We start from the raw sequence: 15,939 nt of genomic DNA on the forward strand, positions 1-15,939 counted from the left end.
CACTGTGTCTGCTGCCTCTCTGTCTATAAGGCAACCTGCATCTCAAATTCCTTAGCTTACCTACTTTCATGATTGGACCCTATATTTTGTATTGTTCAGTGTTACTGACCAATACTGTATTGTACAGACTGATCACATCCACTTAAAATGTCTCTCGCTCTTCTGTTCCAGGTTCTCCTTTGTTTTAATGTAATTAACCACTTAGCGATTTTTCCCTTCAAAACTGTTCATAACATTGTTTATTTTTATTTTTTAAATAATTCGATATAGTTTAAAAGGTATTTTATTTTTTGATATTTAAATAATATATTATGCACATCTGCAGAACGGATCTCCTTGTCAAAAACTGGGGGACAAAGTGGGGCGGCACGGTCACATGTGATCTGACCATGACAGTTAAGTGGTTAAAAGTGGCCAATGAGGCAAACACAGTTGATATTTCACTTTGATCGTAATACAGAATTGCTCAGCAATTTGTACTTATACCCCCATTTATCAAAGTGGTTTTCATGGGTAAACTCGTTCTCAGTGATATTTCAGCTTTTTCGTCATCATACCTAAACAGCTCTGGTTTACGGCAGTGCTATACATACTAGAGATGTGCACCGGAAATTTTTCGGGTTTTGTGTTTTGGTTTTGGGTTCGGTTCCGCGGCCGTGTTTTGGGTTCGAACGCGTTTTGGCAAAACCTCACCGAATTTTTTTTGTCGGATTCGGATGTGTTTTGGATTCGGGTGTTTTTTTTAAAAAACCCTAAAAAACAGCTTAAAATCATAGAATTTGGGGGTCATTTTGATCCCAAAGTATTATTAACCTCAATAACCATAATTTCACTCATTTTCAGTCTATTCTGAACACCTCACAATATTATTTTTAGTCCTAAAATTTGCACCGAGGTCGCTGGATGACTAAGCTCAGCGACCCAAGTGGCCGACACAAACACCTGGCCCATCTAGGAGTGGCACTGCAGTGTCAGGCAGGATGGCCCTTCCAAAAAACACTCCCCAAACAGCACATGACGCAAAGAAAAAAAGAGGCGCAATGAGGTAGCTGTGTGACTAAGCTCAGCGACCCAAGTGGCCGACACAAACACCTGGCCCATCTAGGAGTGGCACTGCAGTGTCACGCAGGATGGCCCTTCCAAAAAACACTCCCCAAACAGCACATGACGCAAAGAAAAAAAGAGGCGCAATGAGGTAGCTGTGTGACTAAGCTCAGCGACCCTAGTGGCCGACACAAACACCTGGCCCATCTAGGAGTGGCACTGCAGTGTCACGCAGGATGGCCCTTCCAAAAAACACTCCCCAAACAGCACATGACGCAAAGAAAAATGAAAGAAAAAAGAGGTGCAAGATGGAATTGTCCTTGGGCCCTCCCACCCACCCTTATGTTGTATAAACAGGAAATGCGCACTTTAACCAACCCATCATTTCAGTGACAGGGTCTGCCACACGACTGTGACTGAAATGACGGGTTGGTTTGGACCCCCACCAAAAAAGAAGCAATTAATCTCTCCTTGCACAAACTGGCTCTACAGAGGCAAGATGTCCACCTCATCATCATCCTCCGATTCATCACCGTGTACATCCCCCTCCTCACAGATTATCAATTCGTCCCCACTGGAATCCACCATCACAGCTCCCTGTGTACTTTGTGGAGGCAATTGCTGCTGGTGAATGTCTTCATGGAGGAATTGATTATAATTCATTTTAATGAACATCATCTTCTCCACATTTTCTGGAAGTAACCTCGTACGCCGATTGCTGACAAGGTGAGCGGCGGCACTAAACACTCTTTCGGAGTACACACTTGTGGGAGGGCAAGTTTGTGCAAGGGCCTCCAAATTGCCTCTTTTTCCTGCCAGTATACGTACGGACTGTCTGACGTGCCTACTTGGATGCGGTCACTCATATAATCCTCCACCATTCTTTCAATGGGGAGAGAATCATATGCAGTGACAGTAGACGACATGTCCGTAATCGTTGGCAGGTCCTTCAGTCCGAACCAGATGTCAGCATCACCGCCAGCGGGTGGGCTCGGAATTCTGAGCCTTTTCCTTGCACCCCCAGTTGCAGGAGAATGTGAATGTCTTACATTTTAATAGGATCCTAGTGTTGAGCACTGTCTATCTATATTAGGGAGAGCTTTATGCAAATTTCTATGAATATTAAGTCCTAATGGGGGGTTTATGCAGATTAGTGCCCCTTTATGAATTCTGGGTAATGCTTGGCAATCGACCATTATTCATTCAAAATCATTGATGGTCTATGACCGATGTTGAATTCTTTTACCATTGATAGAGAAGAACCAAATGGTTTCCCGCCATCGATTGTTCAGTGCTACTGATTTTATTCCCCCTCATAGTGTTAGGGCACAGAGCTTAGAAACCTCACCGGGCTCCGAGTAGCATGCAATTCATTTTACAGTAATGTATGGGTCACCATCCATGGTTATCTTACAGATGCTTTTGTACCATCAAGGGATGACCCACTAACGGCCATCCCTGGTTCTGCTGTTAGCCAAAGACTGACTCTGCATTGGCTGGCTATTGATGGTCAACAACCAATAGTAGATGGTTGTGTCATTGAGAGTGGAGACCCAATGCTTTTCCACTTTGTGATTGGACACAGCCCAGCACCCTAGTTATGACTGGTCCACAGTCACCTATTTAATACAGCAGTCATTTCTCTGCTGTTTATTGTTTTATGCTATTGAGAGTGGAGTACCAATGTTTTATTCAACAACTATGGTACAAAGAGCCACTCTTTGTTTATCTATTTTTACAACCATTGCTGGGACTATCTACAGGTTTCCTGTAAACAGTCTTTTTTTTTTTTTTTTTTTTTTAACCATTCAGGTTAGATTTCAGGCAACACTACTATCAAAAGACAGTCACTTCGCCCAAGCCTTGAAATCTGCTCATCATCTGGTTAATAGTCACAAAAAGATATATACGACATAAACATGCAAAGTTGCTTTAGACATTGTTACATATCACAAATCATGATCTCACAACAAAAAAGAACTATACAACTACATAAACCCCCAAAGAAACCCTCCATAATCAATAACTAACCACATGCTTCCACTTCTTAGTCTTCCAATACCCCTCTGCATCCGAGCATCCTCCACCAGTTTTACAATCATACAAATAACACACATACAACTTACCAAGCACCATTCTAACACAATCACTCACGGCCAAATCCTCTCTCTTATACACACATAAATTCCTAGCATCCCACAACACCTCTTTCACACATGCCATAATTAACCATAACAATCTCGCTTGCACTCTACCACTCGCACCTAGTCCAAACATAACAACCTTCCAAGTCATCATATCAATACCTGCCACTTCCTTACACACACCACCCACTCCCTTCCATACTTTTCTAGCAAACTTACAATTCCAAAATAAATGCAAAATAGACTCAATCCCACCACACCCCTCTCTCGGACACATTTCCACCCGCACCAAATCACGCTTCTTCAGCACCTCACGCACTGGCAAAATCCCATGCATCCCCATCCACACAATGTCTCTTTGCCGATTAGTCATACCTTTCACACTCATATTCTTCCATACCTCAGTCACCTCCACAACATTCAGACAATCAATATTACACATACTCTCTCTATCTTTCAACATCTTCAACACTTTCTGTTTCTCCTTAAAATCAATCATCCTCAGCCCACTCAAACCAAACTTCCTAATAAACTTCTCAATCACACAATACCAACCAGGGCAAACAGAAGCCACAGGCCTCCTCAAATCTCTCTTACACCAACCCAAACCACACAACATCCATCCAGCCATATACCTCATCATACAAGCAGCTTTATTGTCACTCTCAAACATCCTAATCACAGACACAATGCCATTCACCCCCAAAAATACTTCAATATTTGGAAAATCAATCCCACCCTTACCTCTAGTTTTCATCACATTCTCTCTCTTCATCCTCTCCATCTTACATCCCCAAACAAACAAAAACAGCAATCTATTAATCTTCTGCAGATTCCTTGCACTTATTGGAAAAACACAAGACACAAACAATAACAATGGTAAAATCACACTTTTAATCACCAACACCTTTCCCGTCGTAGACAACTCACGCAGCTTCCAAAAATTCAATTTCCTAACAATCTTTTCCCCACACTCATCCCAACTCTCTCTTCCTTTCAAATCATCCTCAAACTTAACCCCAAGCACTCTCAATCCCCCTTCCACACACTCCACACCCTCTATCTTAACACTACTATCTCCGAAACATTTAAATTTACTCTTATCCCAATTAACCTTAAACGCAGATGCACTACAAAAGAAACCAATCAACAATTTAGCTCTAGACAAAGCCGCAACATTCTCACACACAAGCGTTACATCATCCATGTATCCCATCACTTTAAAAACCTTACCCCCACTCCCAGGAATTAAAAAACCCCTCACCACCTTATCCCTCACAATCATCCTCAACAAAGGCTCAATCACACATATAAATAACACAGGAGACAACGGACACCCTTGCCTAACACCCGATTCAACTGTAACCCTTCCACTCACATTACCATTCACTAACACACTGCTACCAGCACCCGCATACAAACTTCTAATCCTCTCCACAAACATACCAGGAAAACCCATTCTCACCAACACATTAAACATAAATTCATGCGACACCCTATCATACGCTTTTTCAAAATCTAATGCTAACACCATACATCTGTTCTTTCTCCTCATACAATCCTCAATCACATCCCTTAATAACACCAAATTATCTCCTATTCTCCTCCCAGGCACAGCACACACTTGTTCCTCACCCACCACCTGATCCACAACATTCCTCATTCTATTCGCAATCACCTTCGCATACAACTTATAGTCCACATTCAACAACGTTATTGGCCTCCAATTGCCCAATCTCTTCCTATCACCCTTTTTATGAATTAACACAACCAATCCTTCACACATAGACCCACTCACACAACCATTCTCCCACATATACCTATAAACCTGCATAAGATCCTCCTGAATTACATCCCAAAAAGCAACATAGAATTCCACAGACAAACCATCCATCCCAGGAGTTTTATTCCTCCCAGCAGACATCAGAACCTTTCTCACCTCTTCCATACTAACATCACACATCAAACAATCCTTCTCATCCTCTCTAACCTTATCACTCAGAACACTTAACACTTCACTCACCATACTATTATCACATTCTCTCCTCTTATACAATTCTCTGTAAAATTCCTCAACTACACCCATCATATCATTACCACTCACCTCTCTTTCATCTTTACCAATCACACTTTTCATATCTTTCCCACCCTGACACACTTTCTTAAAGAAAAACCTTGAACACGTCTCATCCTTCTCCATCTTTTCAACTTTTGCTCTAAACACAAATTCTCTCCCTCTTGCATACATATGTTTCTTCCTAACTTCCCTTTCATGCCTAATTTCATCACACACATCCATCCCCAAATCCCTCAAACGATACAAATACTGCAACCTCTTGTTAGCATCCTCATACTCTCTCCTTTTCTTCTGAGCCAATCTACATCCCCATTTCTTGAAAAAAACTTTCACTCTTTCTTTCACCCAGTCCCACCAACACAAAATATTCTCAAACTCGCTCTTCCTACACACACACCTCTCATACATACTCTTAAAACTCTTTCTCACATCCTCATCTTCCAACAATTTACTATTCAACTTCCATACCCCACGCCCATACCTCACATCCGACTTCCCTTCCACAATGAATTGAACATATTCATGGTCTGAGAACCCAACTTTCCTTTGTTTATACCCACTCCCTCCCAAACCCTTCGAAATAAAAAAATAATCTATCCTAGAGCTAGACCTCCCACTATCCGCCCAGTACGTTACTGGCGGCGGTCTTATCTTACATAAATCAACGACATCCGTCAACACAAAATCATCAATCATCTGCTTTAACATATTCCCCGTAACGTCAGTTTGAGTCACCCCAACCCCAAAACCTATACCCTTATTAATAACACAATTAAAGTCCCCAACTAAGATAATAGGAATCCTTCCTGGAATAAAAAACTTAATCTTCTCAAAAAAGACCTTTCGATCTTTTTTAACAGCTGGAGCATATATGTTCATTAATCTGAACCTCCATCCCCTATAAATCAAAAATAACAAAATGCAGCGCCCCGCTTCTATTTCCACAACTTTCTCTACCGCTACCTCCCTATTCCTAATCAAAACACCCACCCCATCACTTTTATTACACCTAGACCCAGACCAAACACAATTTTCAAAATTACCCTCCTTTTTCCTTAAAGATCCCTCAAAACCACCCTCCTGCAAACAAATAATATCATCCCCATAGGACCATAACTCATCCAGCACAGCAGATCTTCTAGCCGCACTTTTAATAGGTCTGGAATTTGTAGACCCTATAGCCAATGTGTGGTTGGCTGAAGGAAAAAAACCAGGAGGCATACTTAATCCTGAATCTTAGAGTTCCCTTCATCCAGGACCACCGGATTGGGATACCTCCATCACATCTTTGCCTCCTCCACCTCCTCTTCCTACCCCTAAAAAAGACCCCTCCGGCTGTATTCCAGAATTGGAACTGGTACTCAGGTCCATAGCAAAATCCTCCTTTACGGAATTAGGCTCAGAAGCAGCCATACGTGGCTTCTTTTTGCAAGAACCCGCACCCTCCTGCTCCTCATTCTTGCGCACCAGTTGAGACTCCTCAGAATCAGACAAATTCTCCCTATTCCATCCATAGGCTTCAGATGCTGACTCCGACATAATTTCAGGACTTGCTATTCTCAGCACCCTGCCACTCAAACGCAGGCTGCCAGAGCTGCTGTTAGTGTCCTCATCCCGGATAATGTTCACAATGGGACTCTCACTCGCAGCCGCTGCGCTCACACACAGATCTTCAGCTCTCCCACCCGCCGTGCTCACAGCCGCCGGCGGGCTTTCAAACACCGCCACCCGTACAGACACTTGCGGCTGTTTGCTCTCCACATGCAGCGTCTCCTCTCTGCTCCGGATCTGCGCTCCATTACAGTGCTCCTGTGCACCTGACACAGAAAGAGCACCTGGCGCATTGACGAGCCCCAGGGCAGCCGCAGGCACATCGCTCTTCTGTGCTCCATACTGCGCCTGATACTCTGCCGACCCCGGGCAATTCCTACAGGTGTGTCCCGCTAGCCCACATAGGTCACAGGTTCTGGGCTCAGGACAATCTCCAGCCATATGTCCCTCTTTTTTACAGTTCCTGCAGCAAGAGAATTTCTTTTTGCAATCCTCCTGCTTGTGGCCATAGTCAAAGCACTTTCTGCAATACAGGGGTTGCTCCGGATAGAACAGAAAGCCTCTGCTCCCATCCACAGTGAAATTGGCAGGAGGGTGCATGATACCCCCAATCCCCTTCTCATACCTCTTAAAACGCACAAAGAATTTCACTTTGCCATTAAAGACACCAAGCACATTGTTCAGCCTGAAACCCCCCCTAACGTGAGTACAATATCTGTACAGGAATCTCTCAATAAGCTGGATCTCTTGAAAGGGGTTATAGAGATGCACAGTCACAGGAACCTCCCTATAAGAAAACAAGGGAGTGACCTTGATTCCCTCCAATTCTGGAGTTCCCGCTTTTTCTCTTAGCTTCTCAAACACTCTAATACAGGCATCATAATCTCGAAAGGAAACATCATACAAGCCTTGCCTGGGAAAGTCCTGGATGCAGAAAACTTCAGACTTGATGTCCACGCCAATCAAATCAGCCAAGAGGTCCTGTCTAACTTCCTTCAGATGAATGGCCTCCCTCATCTCAGCAACAACCTCCAAACGAATGGTGTTCTTCAATCCTTGAACTGCCATATTGCAGAAAAACAGACGTGCTGATCCCTTCTTTTCAGTTAGGGGCCCTGGAAAAGGACCCCCACCACCAAACTCGGTCTCAGCCAAAAGGCCAGCAAAGTTAACCAACAAAGGTCAACACACAAACCTCTAGCTTGTCTTACATTTTAATAGGATCCTAGTGTTGAGCACTGTCTATCTATATTAGGGAGAGCTTTATGCAAATTTCTATGAATATTAAGTCCTAATGGGGGGTTTATGCAGATTAGTGCCCCTTTATGAATTCTGGGTAATGCTTGGCAATCGACCATTATTCATTCAAAATCATTGATGGTCTATGACCGATGTTGAATTCTTTTACCATTGATAGAGAAGAACCAAATGGTTTCCCGCCATCGATTGTTCAGTGCTACTGATTTTATTCCCCCTCATAGTGTTAGGGCACAGAGCTTAGAAACCTCACCGGGCTCCGAGTAGCATGCAATTCATTTTACAGTAATGTATGGGTCACCATCCATGGTTATCTTACAGATGCTTTTGTACCATCAAGGGATGACCCACTAACGGCCATCCCTGGTTCTGCTGTTAGCCAAAGACTGACTCTGCATTGGCTGGCTATTGATGGTCAACAACCAATAGTAGATGGTTGTGTCATTGAGAGTGGAGACCCAATGCTTTTCCACTTTGTGATTGGACACAGCCCAGCACCCTAGTTATGACTGGTCCACAGTCACCTATTTAATACAGCAGTCATTTCTCTGCTGTTTATTGTTTTATGCTATTGAGAGTGGAGTACCAATGTTTTATTCAACAACTATGGTACAAAGAGCCACTCTTTGTTTATCTATTTTTACAACCATTGCTGGGACTATCTACAGGTTTCCTGTAAACAGTCTTTTTTTTTTTTTTTTTAACCATTCAGGTTAGATTTCAGGCAACACTACTATCAAAAGACAGTCACTTCGCCCAAGCCTTGAAATCTGCTCATCATCTGGTTAATAGTCACAAAAAGATATATACGACATAAACATGCAAAGTTGCTTTAGACATTGTTACATATCACAAATCATGATCTCACAACAAAAAAGAACTATACAACTACATAAACCCCCAAAGAAACCCTCCATAATCAATAACTAACCACATGCTTCCACTTCTTAGTCTTCCAATACCCCTCTGCATCCGAGCATCCACCACCAGTTTTACAATCATACAAATAACACACATACAACTTACCAAGCACCATTCTAACACAATCACTCACGGCCAAATCCTCTCTCTTATACACACATAAATTCCTAGCATCCCACAACACCTCTTTCACACATGCCATAATTAACCATAACAATCTCGCTTGCACTCTACCACTCGCACCTAGTCCAAACATAACAACCTTCCAAGTCATCATATCAATACCTGCCACTTCCTTACACACACCACCCACTCCCTTCCATACTTTTCTAGCAAACTTACAATTCCAAAATAAATGCAAAATAGACTCAATCCCACCACACCCCTCTCTCGTACACATTTCCACCCGCACCAAATCACGCTTCTTCAGCACCTCACGCACTGGCAAAATCCCATGCATCCCCATCCACACAATGTCTCTTTGCCGATTAGTCATACCTTTCACACTCATATTCTTCCATACCTCAGTCACCTCCACAACATTCAGACAATCAATATTACACATACTCTCTCTATCTTTCAACATCTTCAACACTTTCTGTTTCTCCTTAAAATCAATCATCCTCAGCCCACTCAAACCAAACTTCCTAATAAACTTCTCAATCACACAATACCAACCAGGGCAAACAGAAGCCACAGGCCTCCTCAAATCTCTCTTACACCAACCCAAACCACACATCATCCATTCAGCCATATACCTCATCATACAAGCAGCTTTATTGTCACTCTCAAACATCCTAATCACAGACACAATGCCATTCACCCCCAAAAATACTTCAATATTTGGAAAATCAATCCCACCCTTACCTCTAGTTTTCATCACATTCTCTCTCTTCATCCTCTCCATCTTACATCCCCAAACAAACAAAAACAGCAATCTATTAATCTTCTGCAGATTCCTTGCACTTATTGGAAAAACACAAGACACAAACAATAACAATGGTAAAATCACACTTTTAATCACCAACACCTTTCCCGTCGTAGACAACTCACGCAGCTTCCAAAAATTCAATTTCCTAACAATCTTTTCCCCACACTCATCCCAACTCTCTCTTCCTTTCAAATCATCCTCAAACTTAACCCCAAGCACTCTCAATCCCCCTTCCACACACTCCACACCCTCTATCTTAACACTACTATCTCCGAAACATTTAAATTTACTCTTATCCCAATTAACCTTAAACGCAGATGCACTACAAAAGAAACCAATCAACAATTTAGCTCTAGACAAAGCCGCAACATTCTCACACACAAGCGTTACATCATCCATGTATCCCATCACTTTAAAAACCTTACCCCCACTCCCAGGAATTAAAAAACCCCTCACCACCTTATCCCTCACAATCATCCTCAACAAAGGCTCAATCACACATATAAATAACACAGGAGACAACGGACACCCTTGCCTAACACCCGATTCAACTGTAACCCTTCCACTCACATTACCATTCACTAACACACTGCTACCAGCACCCGCATACAAACTTCTAATCCTCTCCACAAACATACCAGGAAAACCCATTCTCACCAACACATTAAACATAAATTCATGCGACACCCTATCATACGCTTTTTCAAAATCTAATGCTAACACCATACATCTCTTCTTTCTCCTCATACAATCCTCAATCACATCCCTTAATAACACCAAATTATCTCCTATTCTCCTCCCAGGCACAGCACACACTTGTTCCTCACCCACCACCTGATCCACAACATTCCTCATTCTATTCGCAATCACCTTCGCATACAACTTATAGTCCACATTCAACAACGTTATTGGCCTCCAATTGCCCAATCTCTTCCTATCACCCTTTTTATGAATTAACACAACCAATCCTTCACACATAGACCCACTCACACAACCATTCTCCCACATAATATGTGGGAGAATGGTTGTGTGAGTGGGTCTATGTGTGAAGGATTGGTTGTGTTGTGGCAGTGGGTCTATGTGTGAAGGATTGGTTGTGTTGTGGCACATATACCTATAAACCTGCATAAGATCCTCCTGAATTACATCCCAAAAAGCAACATAGAATTCCACAGACAAACCATCCATCCCAGGAGTTTTATTCCTCCCAGCAGACATCAGAACCTTTCTCACCTCTTCCATACTAACATCACACATCAAACAATCCTTCTCATCCTCTCTAACCTTATCACTCAGAACACTTAACACTTCACTCACCATACTATTATCACATTCTCTCCTCTTATACAATTCTCTGTAAAATTCCTCAACTACACCCATCATATCATTACCACTCACCTCTCTTTCATCTTTACCAATCACACTTTTCATATCTTTCCCACCCTGACACACTTTCTTAAAGAAAAACCTTGAACACGTCTCATCCTTCTCCATCTTTTCAACTTTTGCTCTAAACACAAATTCTCTCCCTCTCGCATACATATGTTTCTTCCTAACTTCCCTTTCATGCCTAATTTCATCACACACATCCACACCCAAATCCCTCAAACGATACAAATACTGCAACCTCTTGTTAGCATCCTCATACTCTCTCCTTTTCTTCTGAGCCAATCTACATCCCCATTTCTTGAAAAAAACTTTCACTCTTTCTTTCACCCAGTCCCACCAACACAAAATATTCGCAAACTCACTCTTCCTACACACACACCTCTCATACATACTCTTAAAACTCTTTCTCACATCCTCATCTTCCAACAATTTACTATTCAACTTCCATACCCCACGCCCATACCTCACATCCGACTTCCCTTCCACAATGAATTGAACATATTCATGGTCTGAGAACCCAACTTTCCTTTGTTTATACCCACTCCCTCCCAAACCCTTTGAAATAAAAAAATAATCTATCCTAGAGCTAGACCTCCCACTATCCGCCCAGTACGTTACTGGCGGCGGTCTTATCTTACATAAATCAACGACATCCGTCAACACAAAATCATCAATCATCTGCTTTAACATATTCCCCGTAGCGTCAGTTTGAGTCACCCCAACCCCAAAACCTATACCCTTATTAATAACACAATTAAAGTCCCCAACTAAGATAATAGGAATCCTTCCTGGAATAAAAAACTTAATCTTCTCAAAAAAGACCTTTCGATCTTTTTTAACAGCTGGAGCATATATGTTCATTAATCTGAACCTCCATCCCCTATAAACCAAAAATAACAAAATGCAGCGCCCCGCTTCTATTTCCACAACTTTCTCTACCGCTACCTCCCTATTCCTAATCAAAACACCCACCCCATCACTTTTATTACACCTAGACCCAGACCAAACACAATTTTCAAAATTACCCTCCTTTTTCCTTAAAGATCCCTCAAAACCACCCTCCTGCAAACAAATAATATCATCCCCATAGGACCATAACTCATCCAGCACAGCAGATCTTCTAGCCGCACTTTTAATAGGTCTGGAATTTGTAGACCCTATAGCCAATGTGTGGTTGGCTGAAGGAAAAAAACCAGGAGGCATACTTAATCCTGAATCTTAGAGTTCCCTTCATCCAGGACCACCGGATTGGGATACCTCCATCACATCTTTGCCTCCTCCACCTCCTCTTCCTACCCCTAAAAAAGACCCCTCCGGCTGTATTCCAGAATTGGAACTGGTACTCAGGTCCATAGCAAAATCCTCCTTTGCGGAATTAGGCTCAGAAGCAGCCATACGTGGCTTCTTTTTGCAAGAACCCGCACCCTCCTGCTCCTCATTCTTGCGCACCAGTTGAGACTCCTCAGAATCAGACAAATTCTCCCTATTCCATCCATAGGCTTCAGATGCTGACTCCGACATAATTTCAGGACTTGCTATTGTCAGCACCCTGCCACTCAAACGCAGGCTGCCAGAGCTGCTGTTAGTGTCCTCATCCCGGATAATATTCACAATGGGACTCTTACTCGCAGCCGCTGCGCTCACACACTGATCTTCAGCGCTCCCACCTGCCGCGCTCACAGCCGCCAGCGGGCTTTCAAACACTGCAACCTGCACAGACACTTGCGGCTGTTTACTCTCCACATGCAGGGTCTCCTCTCTGCTCCGGACCTGCGCTCCATTACAGTGCTCCTGTGCACCTGACACAGAAAGAGCACCTGGCGCATTGACGAGCCCCAGGGCAGCCGCAGGCACATCGCTCTTCTGTGCCCCATACTGCGCCTGATACTCTGCCGACCCCGGGCAATTCCTACAGGTGTGTCCCGCTAGCCCACATAGGTCACAGGTTCTGGGCTCAGGACAATCTCCAGCCATATGTCCCTCTTTTTTACAGTTCCTGCAGCAAGAGAATTTCTTTTTGCAATCCTCCTGCTTGTGGCCATAGTCAAAGCACTTTCTGCAATACAGGGGTTGCTCCGGATAGAACAGAAAGCCTCTGCTCCCATCCACAGTGAAATTGGCAGGAGGGTGCATGATACCCCCAATCCCCTTCTCATACCTCTTAAAACGCACAAAGAATTTCACTTTGCCATTAAAGATACCAAGCACATTGTTCAGCCTGAAACCCCCCCTAACATGAGTACAATATCTGTACAGGAACCTCTCAATAAGCTGGACCTCTTGAAAGGGGTTATAGAGGTGCACAGTCACAGGAACCTCCCTATAAGAAAACAAGGGAGTGACCTTGATTCCCTCCAATTCTGGAGTTCCCGCTCTTTCTTTTAGCTTTTCAAAAACCCTAATACAGGCATCATAATCTCGAAATGAAACATCATACAGGCCTTGCTTAGGAAAATCCTGGATGCAGAAGATTTCAGACTTGATGTCCACGCCAATCACATCAGCCAAGAGGTCCTGTCCAATTTCCTTCAGATGAATGGCATCTCTCATCTCAGCAACAACCTCCAGTCGAATGGTGTTCTTCAACCCTTGAACTGCCATATTGCAAAAAAGCAAACACGCTGATCCCTCGTCTCCAGTTAGGGGCCCTGGAAAAGGACCCCCACCAACACACTTGGTCTCAGCCAAAAGGCCAGCAAAGTTAACCAACAAAGGTCAACACACAAACCTCTAGCTTGTCTTACATTTTAATAGGATCCTAGTGTTGAGCACTGTCTATCTATATTAGGGAGAGCTTTATGCAAATGTCTATGAATATTAAGTCCTAATGGGGGGTTTATGCAGATTAGTGCCCCTTTATGAATTCTGGGTAATGCTTGGCAATCGACCATTATTCATTCAAAATCATTGATGGTCTATGACCGATGTTGAATTCTTTTACCATTGATAGAGAAGAACCAAATGGTTTCCCGCCATCGATTGTTCAGTGCTACTGATTTTATTCCCCCTCATAGTGTTAGGGCACAGAGCTTAGAAACCTCACCGGGCTCCGAGTAGCATGCAATTTATTTTACAGTAATGTATGGGTCACCATCCATGGTTATCTTACAGATGCTTTTGTACCATCAAGGGATGACCCACTAACGGCCATCCCTGGTTCTGCTGTTAGCCAAAGACTGACTCTGCATTGGCTGGCTATTGATGGTCAACAACCAATAGTAGATGGTTGTGTCATTGAGAGTGGAGACCCAATGCTTTTCCACTTTGTGATTGGACACAGCCCAGCACCCTAGTTATGACTGGTCCACAGTCACCTATTTAATACAGCAGTCATTTCTCTGCTGTTTATTGTTTTATGCTATTGAGAGTGGAGTACCAATGTTTTATTCAACAACTATGGTACAAAGAGCCACTCTTTGTTTATCTATTTTTACAACCATTGCTGGGACTATCTACAGGTTTCCTGTAAACAGTCTTAAACCAGCAGAGTTAACCAACAAAGGTCAACACACAAACCTCTAGCTTGTCTTACATTTTAATAGGATCCTAGTGTTGAGCACTGTCTATCTATATTAGGGAGAGCTTTATGCAAATGTCTATGAATATTAAGTCCTAATGGGGGGTTTATGCAGATTAGTGCCCCTTTATGAATTCTGGGTAATGCTTGGCAATCGACCATTATTCATTCAAAATCATTGATGGTCTATGACCAATGTTGAATTCTTTTACCATTGATAGAGAAGAACCAAATGGTTTCCCGCCATCGATTGTTCAGTGCTACTGATTTTATTCCCCCTCATAGTGTTAGGGCACAGAGCTTAGAAACCTCACCGGGCTCCGAGTAGCATGCAATTCATTTTACAGTAATGTATGGGTCACCATCCATGGTTATCTTACAGATGCTTTTGTACCATTAAGGGATGACCCACTAACGGCCATCCCTGGTTCTGCTGTTAGCTAAAGACTGACTCTGCATTGGCTGGCTATTGATGGTCAACAACCAATAGTAGATGGTTGTGTCATTGAGAGTGGAGACCCAATGCTTTTCCACTTTGTGATTGGACACAGCCCAGCACCCTAGTTATGACTGGTCCACAGTCACCTATTTAATACAGCAGTCATTTCTCTGGTGTTTATTGTTTTGTGCTATTGAGAGTGGAGTACCAATGTTTTATTCAACAACTATGGTACAAAGAGCCACTCTTTGTTTATCTATTTTTACAACCATTGCTGGGACTATTTACAGGTTTCCTGTAAACAGTCTTAAACCAGCAGAGTTAACCAACAAAGGTCAACACACAAACCTCTAGCTGTTTATTAAAAGCAGTGAACCAATGTATACTCCACCTCTATTGTACACAGAGCTTCCCTTTGTTTATCTATTTTTTTTCAACTGTTGCTGGGACCATCTACAGGAGAAACCATTTACATCTCTCATGTAATCAGTCTGAATCCAGCATAACCAACCTAGAACGGCTAACTCATAAATTAACCTACATTTTTACAGAATCCTAGTGTTGAGCACTGTCTTTCTTTATCATGGAGATTTTTATTTATGACAGATGTCAACTTTATGCAAATGAATGTGAATATTAAGTGCTTCTCAGTGGTGTATGCAGATTAGA

The 15,939-nt window shown here is 42.8% G+C and overlaps 1 protein-coding gene across 2 annotated transcripts in view; it reads right to left on the bottom strand.

Annotated features, from left to right (window-relative positions):
* APC2 (APC regulator of WNT signaling pathway 2) overlaps positions 1 to 15,939 on the bottom strand; it is a 208,550-nt gene that overhangs the window by 85,841 nt on the left and 106,770 nt on the right. The window lies entirely within an intron of this gene.

The sequence above is a fragment of the Pseudophryne corroboree genome, chromosome 1, assembly GCF_028390025.1.
Source record: "Pseudophryne corroboree isolate aPseCor3 chromosome 1, aPseCor3.hap2, whole genome shotgun sequence".
NCBI classification, from domain to species: Eukaryota; Metazoa; Chordata; class Amphibia; order Anura; family Myobatrachidae; genus Pseudophryne; species Pseudophryne corroboree.